Consider the following 8,300-nt stretch of genomic DNA (forward strand, 5'->3'; position numbering starts at 1 on the left):
AGGTGGCAGAGACAGACAGATCTCTGTGAATTGGAAGCCAACCTGGTCTACTCAGCAAATTCCAAGACAGCCAGAGCTGCACAGTGAGACCTTGTCTCCAAAAATCAAAAATGAATTTGAAAAAAAATAATAAAGTTGTTGAACAGCTGCATCTGAGGCGTCGTGAAAATGTAAAATCACAGACCGGTGATAGCCAGGTAGGTGCCAGATGTGGAAGAGACTCCACCGCAGTGGCTTGCTAGGACCAAGACTTTGAGAAAGGCCACCCATGGGTAAGGATCACACTGGCTAAGGTGGTGCCAGTGAACCTCTGGGGTGCTGGAATGTTCTTCAGAGTGTTCTAGGCAGGGACTTCACAGGCCGGAGCGGATAGCTGTAAAACTCAGGCAGCTCCAATGCTAAGATTCTATTCGTGCATTCAGCGCCCCCTGGTGGTCAGGGCCTGTCATCCCACCTACTCTCCAGGATGAGGCAGAAGGCCAGCCTGGGCTACAGAGTGAGTGGAAGGCTCAGCCTAGGCACCTTGGTGAGACTTTCCTCCTCAAAATAAACAATATAAAGAAGGCTAGTCATACAGTTCAGTAGAGCAGCGTGGCTAGCATGTAGGAGGCCCCAGGTTCAATCAGACTCTAGTAACAGACCAGCTCTCTCCAGTCTCCTTCCCCCGCTCCCCTGCCTATGCATTATTTTGTCTCCCCATTACCCATTAAATATCATTTCTTTCCGTTCCTTAAGGCAGACAAGTGTGCCCCTTCCTCCAGGCCTTTGCACTTGCAAGTCTTTCTTCCTAGAACGCCCTTCCTTCAGACCCCTCTTCATTTTGGTGAGGTGTTTGCTTAAATGTCCCTTCCTTAAAGAGGTCTTTCCTGCCCCCAAAGTTGCCCCTCAGCCCCTCTCTATTGCATCATGCTATGGACCCCCAGTTGTTGCCCAGGATGATCCCCATCTGATGGGCTTCCCTGTCCTCCTCTGACTCTCGAGAAGGATGTGAGTTTGCAAAAACCTTGACCATCCAGGTTTCAGCATGTTTCCATACAGAGCTGATGCTACTGAAGAAACATTGTGGACGAGAAGCTCATCACCAGAGTGCCATCAGAACTGCAGTCTCCTCAGGGTGACAAGAAGGAGTTCAATATTTGTTTTTGTTCCCCCCACTCCCTGCCCCCCAAAACATTCAAGAGAGGTCTACTATGTGCCTGGACAATCTGAAGCCTTGAGGAGTGTACCACCAGGCAGGGGAGGAAAGGGCGAGGGACCTTGCCCAGAGCATACTCAGGGCTGGCTCCATCTCTGAGTTCCTAAGGTCAATGCTCCATTGTGGGCTCTGGGGTGAGGAGAGGCAGATGGGCAGCAGGAGGCTGAGCCTTGGCAGGAACCCACCCCCCCTAAAATACCAGAGAGCTCCAGCCAAGGCCAGCTGCCTGTTGCCGGGGCAAACCGTCCCAAGTCAATGGGCACTGGATGCGAGAGGCACGGGCCCCGGAGGTGACAGGCATCTGCCATGCCCCCTTTCCTTGTGAGGGAGGCTCCTTGGTCCATCTAAGCTGCAGGCCACAGAGCTGGGTGCTGTGTATTTTGTTTGCTTGTTTTGGTCTGTTTGAAAGGGCACCTCTTATGGTTCAGTCTGGCTTCCAACTTGCTATGTGGCCAAGGGTGACTTCGAACTCCTGATTCTCCTGTCTCTGCCTTCCAAGTATGGAGATTCCAGGATGTCTTGCTCAGTTTGGTTTTGCACCATTGTGCGTTTTCATGTATGTGCATTTACCATATGCAACTGTGTGCAATGGTACCCAGTACAAGAGTGGGCGGCTTCTCCTGGAGATCCGTTGGGTGTTACAGTAGGGGGAAGGATTGTGTGGTAATAAAAGACCTCCTTCACTGAGCATTTACTATATCCATAGGCCACCCTTGATTATTTTCAGGTATTTTGTTTTGTTTTATTGAAATAAGAGTCTTGCTATGTGGCCCAGGCTGGCCTTGAACTCATGGCATCCCTCTTGCCTAGTGTTGGAATTACAGGTACCAGCCACCACACATGGCTGCCATGAATTTCTTCATTCTGTGTCACATGAGCCCCCGGACGCATGTTCAGTTTCCATTTCACCGAAGAGGCCAAGGAAGAAACTTCCCAAAAGTCTCCTAACTAGGAAACTGTGGAGCCAAAATTAGAACCGAGGCAACAGGACTTCAAAGTTTGAGCTCAGCACCAGGAGCTATGTGTCTCTGCTGTTCATGTGGCCAGAACTCTGCACAGTAGCGGGGGAAGGTGGACATGGGAGAGTGACAGGTTTCCCTGGTCTCTGTTAGAGATGTACAGAAATAACCCTGAGGAAAGTCCCAAGAAGCAGGAATGCAGGGGGCTGTCCAGGGCAGGGGGGTAGACAGGCTCAGCACCTGCCATTGGGCTCTCGGTTGGATCCAGGCCTGTGGGAGGACTGTTCTCTGCTCAGGACTAATGTGAGGACCAGGCCTGGGAAACCACCTGCCAGACGGCCTCAGTGGCCAGCTCCTCTCCTCTACAAAGGGTATCCCCGGACCCACTATGAGCCTGGCCCCATGCTCAGCACAGGGGATTCTGAAGTACACAGAGTGCCCTTGTGAGACCTGTGATGTCATATACTTAAGGCATGAGGGCTATTTAGCACCAGGGAAGGTAGAGGCAGGAGAATTGCCTTGAGCTTGAGGCAAGACAAGAGGATTGAACTAGACAGAGGTCACGTCGTAGGGAAACTTGCTGGCTTGAAGGATGAGAGGGACCGAATCCGGATGTACAGTCAAGTAGGGTCAGAACCAACTTGGAAACAGTTTCCCATCACCCAAGCCAGGGAAGCCTTGGGTAGATTCAGACAGGAGAATAAAACGGAGTGGATGGTAACTCTCAGGAGGAAGACGGACAGTGTGAGGAGGCAACACCATCAGCAATTTGGCAGTGAAGGGGAAATGTAGCAGCTAGCAGGGGGTCGAGGGTCAGGGTGTAAAGTAGAGAGTGGAGCCAGGGCATAGTGGCGTGTCCAACAGTGTGGCTGTGGGGTCAGAAGACTTGGGCAAAGCTTTTCTATAACTTTCTTTGATTCCTTCCACACGCACCCCAGTTTCTGGCGTCACTCAGGGAGCGCCTACCCCTTCCTCAGATGTGGGAAACAGTGCCCCAGAGAGAGGCCAAAGTCACATGTACTCTTTGCTCAAATCTGCTCCCTGCCAGGCTGTTTACAACAAGGCTCTGAAGCCAAGGATTATGCCAAGATCCCAAGAGTCCCTTGGCAGGGTCTGGTCATCCTTCCTTCCCCTACCTGGCTTTCAATATCCAGCCCAGAAATTCCCAGAGGACAAAGAAAGACCACTTCAAGAAACAGTGCTCTGATGTGACATTTCATTTCCATGTGGTCAACATGAGTCAGAAAAGGTTACAGAAAACATGCCCCCCTACACGCATAAATAATTTGTTAGTGTTAAATTACATATGCTCTGTGTACCATGATGAAATCTCCAGCTGTCCCATGCCCAGGATATGAACTGTCCTTTCATCCAGAGTATCCACACAGTATTGCTAACCTTCCCTTGAGCTACCTAGCATCCATTACAGGTCAACTGTTATCAGTGTTGGTGTTCATGTAACTGTTGTTAGCCATTTCCTTTTTGAGACAGGGTCTCATTATGTATCCCTGGCTGGCCTGCAGCTTGTAGGGGGCCCTCAGCCCTTTGCCTCTCAAGACAGGAATGGTAGGCATGTAATCAGCTCTGTGGGGTGTGTGTGTGTGTGTGTGTGTGTGTGTGTGTGTGTGTGTGTGTGTTGACAGTCTCACTAGCTCAAGCTAGCCTCAAACTCACTATCATCCTGCCTCAGCCTCCTGGGCACTAGACTTATAGGCACGCACCACCACAGCTAGCTTAAGTAACACTCATCAAGCAGAGGGTGTTGTCTCATCTCTAATCCCAGCACTAGGGATGCTGGATCAGGGGGGTCGCCATCTAGACTACACAGTGAAGTGTGTACCTGTCCAGAAATAAGCCAACCAACCACAAAACCAAAATAAATAAGTAAATAAGGGTCAGGTAATACTTATTTTTCTTAAGGCAATTAACATCTTTATTTTGTCATTTTAAAAAATTAAAAAAATATTTTGTCGTAGGAATTGCTTACTGTGCCTAATTTATACATTTTTGTTTGTTTGTTTTGTGACAGTCTCACTGGCCTGGAACTTGCTATGTAGACCAGGCTGGCCTGGAACTCAGAGGTCTGCCTGCTCTGCCTCCTGAGTGCTGGGATGAAAGGTGTGCACCTTAATTTACAATTTTTTAGATGTATTTTTTAAAAAAGATTTATTTATTTATTATGTATACAGTGTTCTGCCTACATGAATGCCTGCAGGCCAGAAGAGGGCACCAGATCTCATTATGGATGGTTGTGAGCCACCATGTGGGTGCTGGAACTTGAACTCAGGACCTCTGGAAGAACAAGCGGTGCTCTTAACCGCTAAGCCATCTCTCCAGCCCTTAAATGTATTGTTATTATTTTGTGTATATGGGTATTTATTTTGCCTGAATGCAGTGCCCGTGGGGGCCAGAAGAGGGCATTAGCTCCTCTGAGACTATTTATGGCATAGTATCACCTATCCCACATTGGTCTCGAAGTTGCTGTGCAGTGGAGGATGACCTTAAACTTTGGATAACTTCTGCCTCCACCTCGTGAGTGCTGGGATCCCAGGGGTGTGCCACCACACCCAGTTTTTCATTTAGTACCAATGTGACCTTGGGCAGGAACGGAAGCAGTGGGATCCTCAGTGTTTTCAGCTGTGAAATGGGAATAAGCACTGTTAGTTGCTGCCGCTGCCGCCGAAGCAGTTAAACTACCTCGGCACCTGTCGCCAGGGGCCTTTTCACCGACAGCTATGCGACATGTGCACCCCTTAAAGGTGCCCGCCAGGCACAATTCCCTCACTCTCTTGCCTCTCTTCTCCCTGTTCTCTCTGTTTCTCTGTCTGTCTGTCTATCTGCCTCTCTCATGCCCCCACTCCATCATAGCCTTTGGCCCTGCAGTACCCTTCACCTTTCCTTTTGTATCCTTTCAAGTACACCTCCAGAGAGCATGCCTTCCTTTCACCAGGGGCAGGAGGAAAAAGAGGCATGTGTCCCAAGCATCTGATGTAGCAGAGAATTTCATTGAGGCATGGGTTCCCCACGTCTGACATGGAATTGACACAGGCGGGGGTGGCGGGGTGGGGGGTGGTTCATTGTGGTTGTATGAGAGAGTTTGACTATGTATGTATAGTAACTGGCCTGGAGCTCACTATGTTAGACTAGGCTGGCCTTGAACTCGCAGAGATCCTCCTGCCTCTGCCTCCTGAGTGCTGGGTTTAAAGGTGTGCACCACCACATCTGGCTTCTGACAATCTTCCTTCGTCACGCTTGGAAGGGACACAGGTTTGGCACAGCTCCATCCCACCCTAATCCCCAAGTATCCAGAAGCAGATACAAGCCCTAGAATAAAGGACTCCTAGCGTGGTTGGGGTGAGAATTGATTCTCACTTCCAGGGAAGCTGTTAGCTGTTCTCAAAAGTACTTCCTGCCCCATCCAGAGTCTCTGGCTAATCGCATTAGCTCTCCTGGGTTTTCCTGCATTCTCAGCCCGGTATGTGCACCTCTCCCATGATGCCTTTGAAGTCTGGGGACCTTTGATGTGAGTGGATGTGAGTGGGGGGGATGCGGCTGCCTGGAGATCTTGTGACCCCTGTGGTCAGTGGCCCACAGAGCAAGGGTTCTGGGAGCCTGAGCTGCAGGTGCCCCCTCCGGGCCTGCGGTGAGCCAGTGTGAGCTTTGGAGGCAGGGAACTGAAGGCTAGTGCTAGCAGCCGCCGCCCACGTGACCTATGCTCAGTTACCCAGCCTCTGAGAGAGAGAGAGAGACAGAGAAAGAGAGAGAGAGACAGAGAGAGACAGAGAGAGAGAGAGAGAGAGAGAGAGAGAGAGAGAGAGAAAGAAGGAGGATGCTTCCATCTCACCTGGTCAAGAGCAAGACTCTGAAAGACAGACAAATCTTCCTAGGTTTCTGACAGCCCCGAAATGAGACCACCTTCCAAAGACCTTAGAGAACTAAGCTTTAATCAAAAATATTCTCTTAAGCATATTTTTCCTTCAGAATTATAATCAAACATATGAAGAGCATCATTCTAACTATTTTCATTTTTGACACATAGTTTCAGGTACTTGTTGGTTTAATTTTATCTGTTTGTTCTGTTTTTGTTTTTTGCTTTTGAGAGCCCTAGATGTCCTGGGACTTGCTGTGTAGACCAGGCTGGCCTGGAACTTATGGTGAACCCCCTGCCTCTGTTTCCCAAGGGCTGGAATTACAGGCATAAGCTACCATGTCCAGCTTTATTGATTTGTTTGTTTTTGTTTATTTGTCTGTTTTGGGATAGAATCTTGCCTTTGTAGCTCTGGCTAGCCTCAAACTTGCAGCAATCCTCCTGCCTCTACCTCCCAAGTTGTCTTCTGACTACCACGCTTGCTCATACCTTAGCACACACTTGTCTTAACACATATACACACAAACACAAAAAAATTAAAAACAAAATTACTGGACTGGGGTGGTAGCTCAGTGGTATTGTGCTTCAGTAGTACTTGTGAGACACTGGTTCAATCCCCAGGATCAGCTTTAAAAAAAAAAAAAAAAATTCAGCCATGGCATGGTGGTGCACCTTTAATCCCAGCACTTGGGAGGCAGAGGCAGGAGGATCTCTGTGATCTGTGAGTTCAAGGCCAGCCTGGTTTATGAATGGAGTTCCAGGATAGCCAGGACCTTTGCACAGAGAAACCCTGTCTCAAAACCAAAACCAAAACAAAACAATTCGATAGGAGCTGGAGCCACGATGGTTCAGAGGTCAAGAATACTGGCGTGGTGCTCTTCCAGAGGATTTGGTTCATGGCCCATCACCCATGTGAGACAGCTCTTGGGATAGATAATTCTATCCCAAGGGATCTGCTGCAGGCACCTGAACACACATGAACATACCCACATACGGACTCACACATTCACATAAAGTAGTGAAAATGAAACCAGTCTTTTCTTTTGAATGTGTCTGAGTGGTTTTCTTGTGAACCACATGCATGCCCGGTGTCCACGGAGACCAGAAGAGGATATCCGATTCTCTGGAACAGGAGTTGTGGATGGTTGTGAGCCACCATATGGATGCTGGGAACCAAATCCGAGTCCTCTGGAAGAACCACTGAGTCATTTCCCAGCTCCCAGCATGAAATAAATCTTTTGAAAATTTTCAGTAAAGCATTGCAAGATGACTTTGTAAGTCTCTATTATTTATTCTTTTGAAGGAATTAAGGATTAAACAAATGCTTATAAAAGTAAAAGGTATCCCCCTGACTCAGATTGCCAGTACTGATTTTTTTGGTTTTGTTTTTATTTTTTTAAGACAAGGTCTTGCTACATAGCTCTAGCTGGACATGGATGGCATGTGCCTTTAATCCCAGCACTCTGGCAGGCGGGAGAAGGTAGATCTCTGTGAGTTTGAGGATAATCTGCTCTAGGTAGTGAGTTCCAGGACAGCCAGAGCTACCTAGTGAGACTCAATCTAAAAATAAATAAATGAATGAGTGAATAAATAAATAAATAAATAAATAGACAGGGTCTTGCTATATAGCTCAGAGTGGCCTGGAACTCCCTACATAGTGCAGGCGAGGCTTGAACTCATGACAATCCTCCTGCCTCAGTCTCCCTGAGTGCTGAGATTTTAGGCATGGGCCACCATATGGCTGTGTCTTTTCTCTTTCTGTTTGTTTTTCCAGTTTGTTTTTGGGTTTTCAGACAAGGTCTTGTGTGGCACAGAGTATCCCTAATCTTACTGTGTCACAAAGGATAACCTCCAATTCCCAACCCTCCAGCCTCCACTTTGAAGCTCTGGAGCTGTAGGTATGGGTCACCACCATGCCTGGCTTGCCTTTGCCCTTCCCTGGTCATTGTCCTAAAGTAGTTTGAGGAACAGTCAGCAACTCTGCACCTAGAAAACAGTTCTGACGTTATTACACCCCCCAACCCCGACACACAGACATGGCGGGGGTAGTGGGTGGGTGTGGGGGGGGAGTGTTTCTCAGCCCAGGGCTCAGAGTTGAATCTCAAACTGCACCTCACCTTCAACTCTGTGACTTCCTCCCAGGGATGAGGGGAGGTGGGAGGCAGGAGACAGAGGCTGTGGGAATCTCGGTAGCTCCAGGATGGGAGGGGAAGCCGACCTCCTGGTGGTCTCCGTGTTTGTTTCACAGAACCTTCCCACTCCCCGGGGTTCCCAGGCC

Source organism: Onychomys torridus, chromosome 18, assembly GCF_903995425.1.
Source record: "Onychomys torridus chromosome 18, mOncTor1.1, whole genome shotgun sequence".
Classification (NCBI taxonomy): domain Eukaryota; kingdom Metazoa; phylum Chordata; class Mammalia; order Rodentia; family Cricetidae; genus Onychomys; species Onychomys torridus.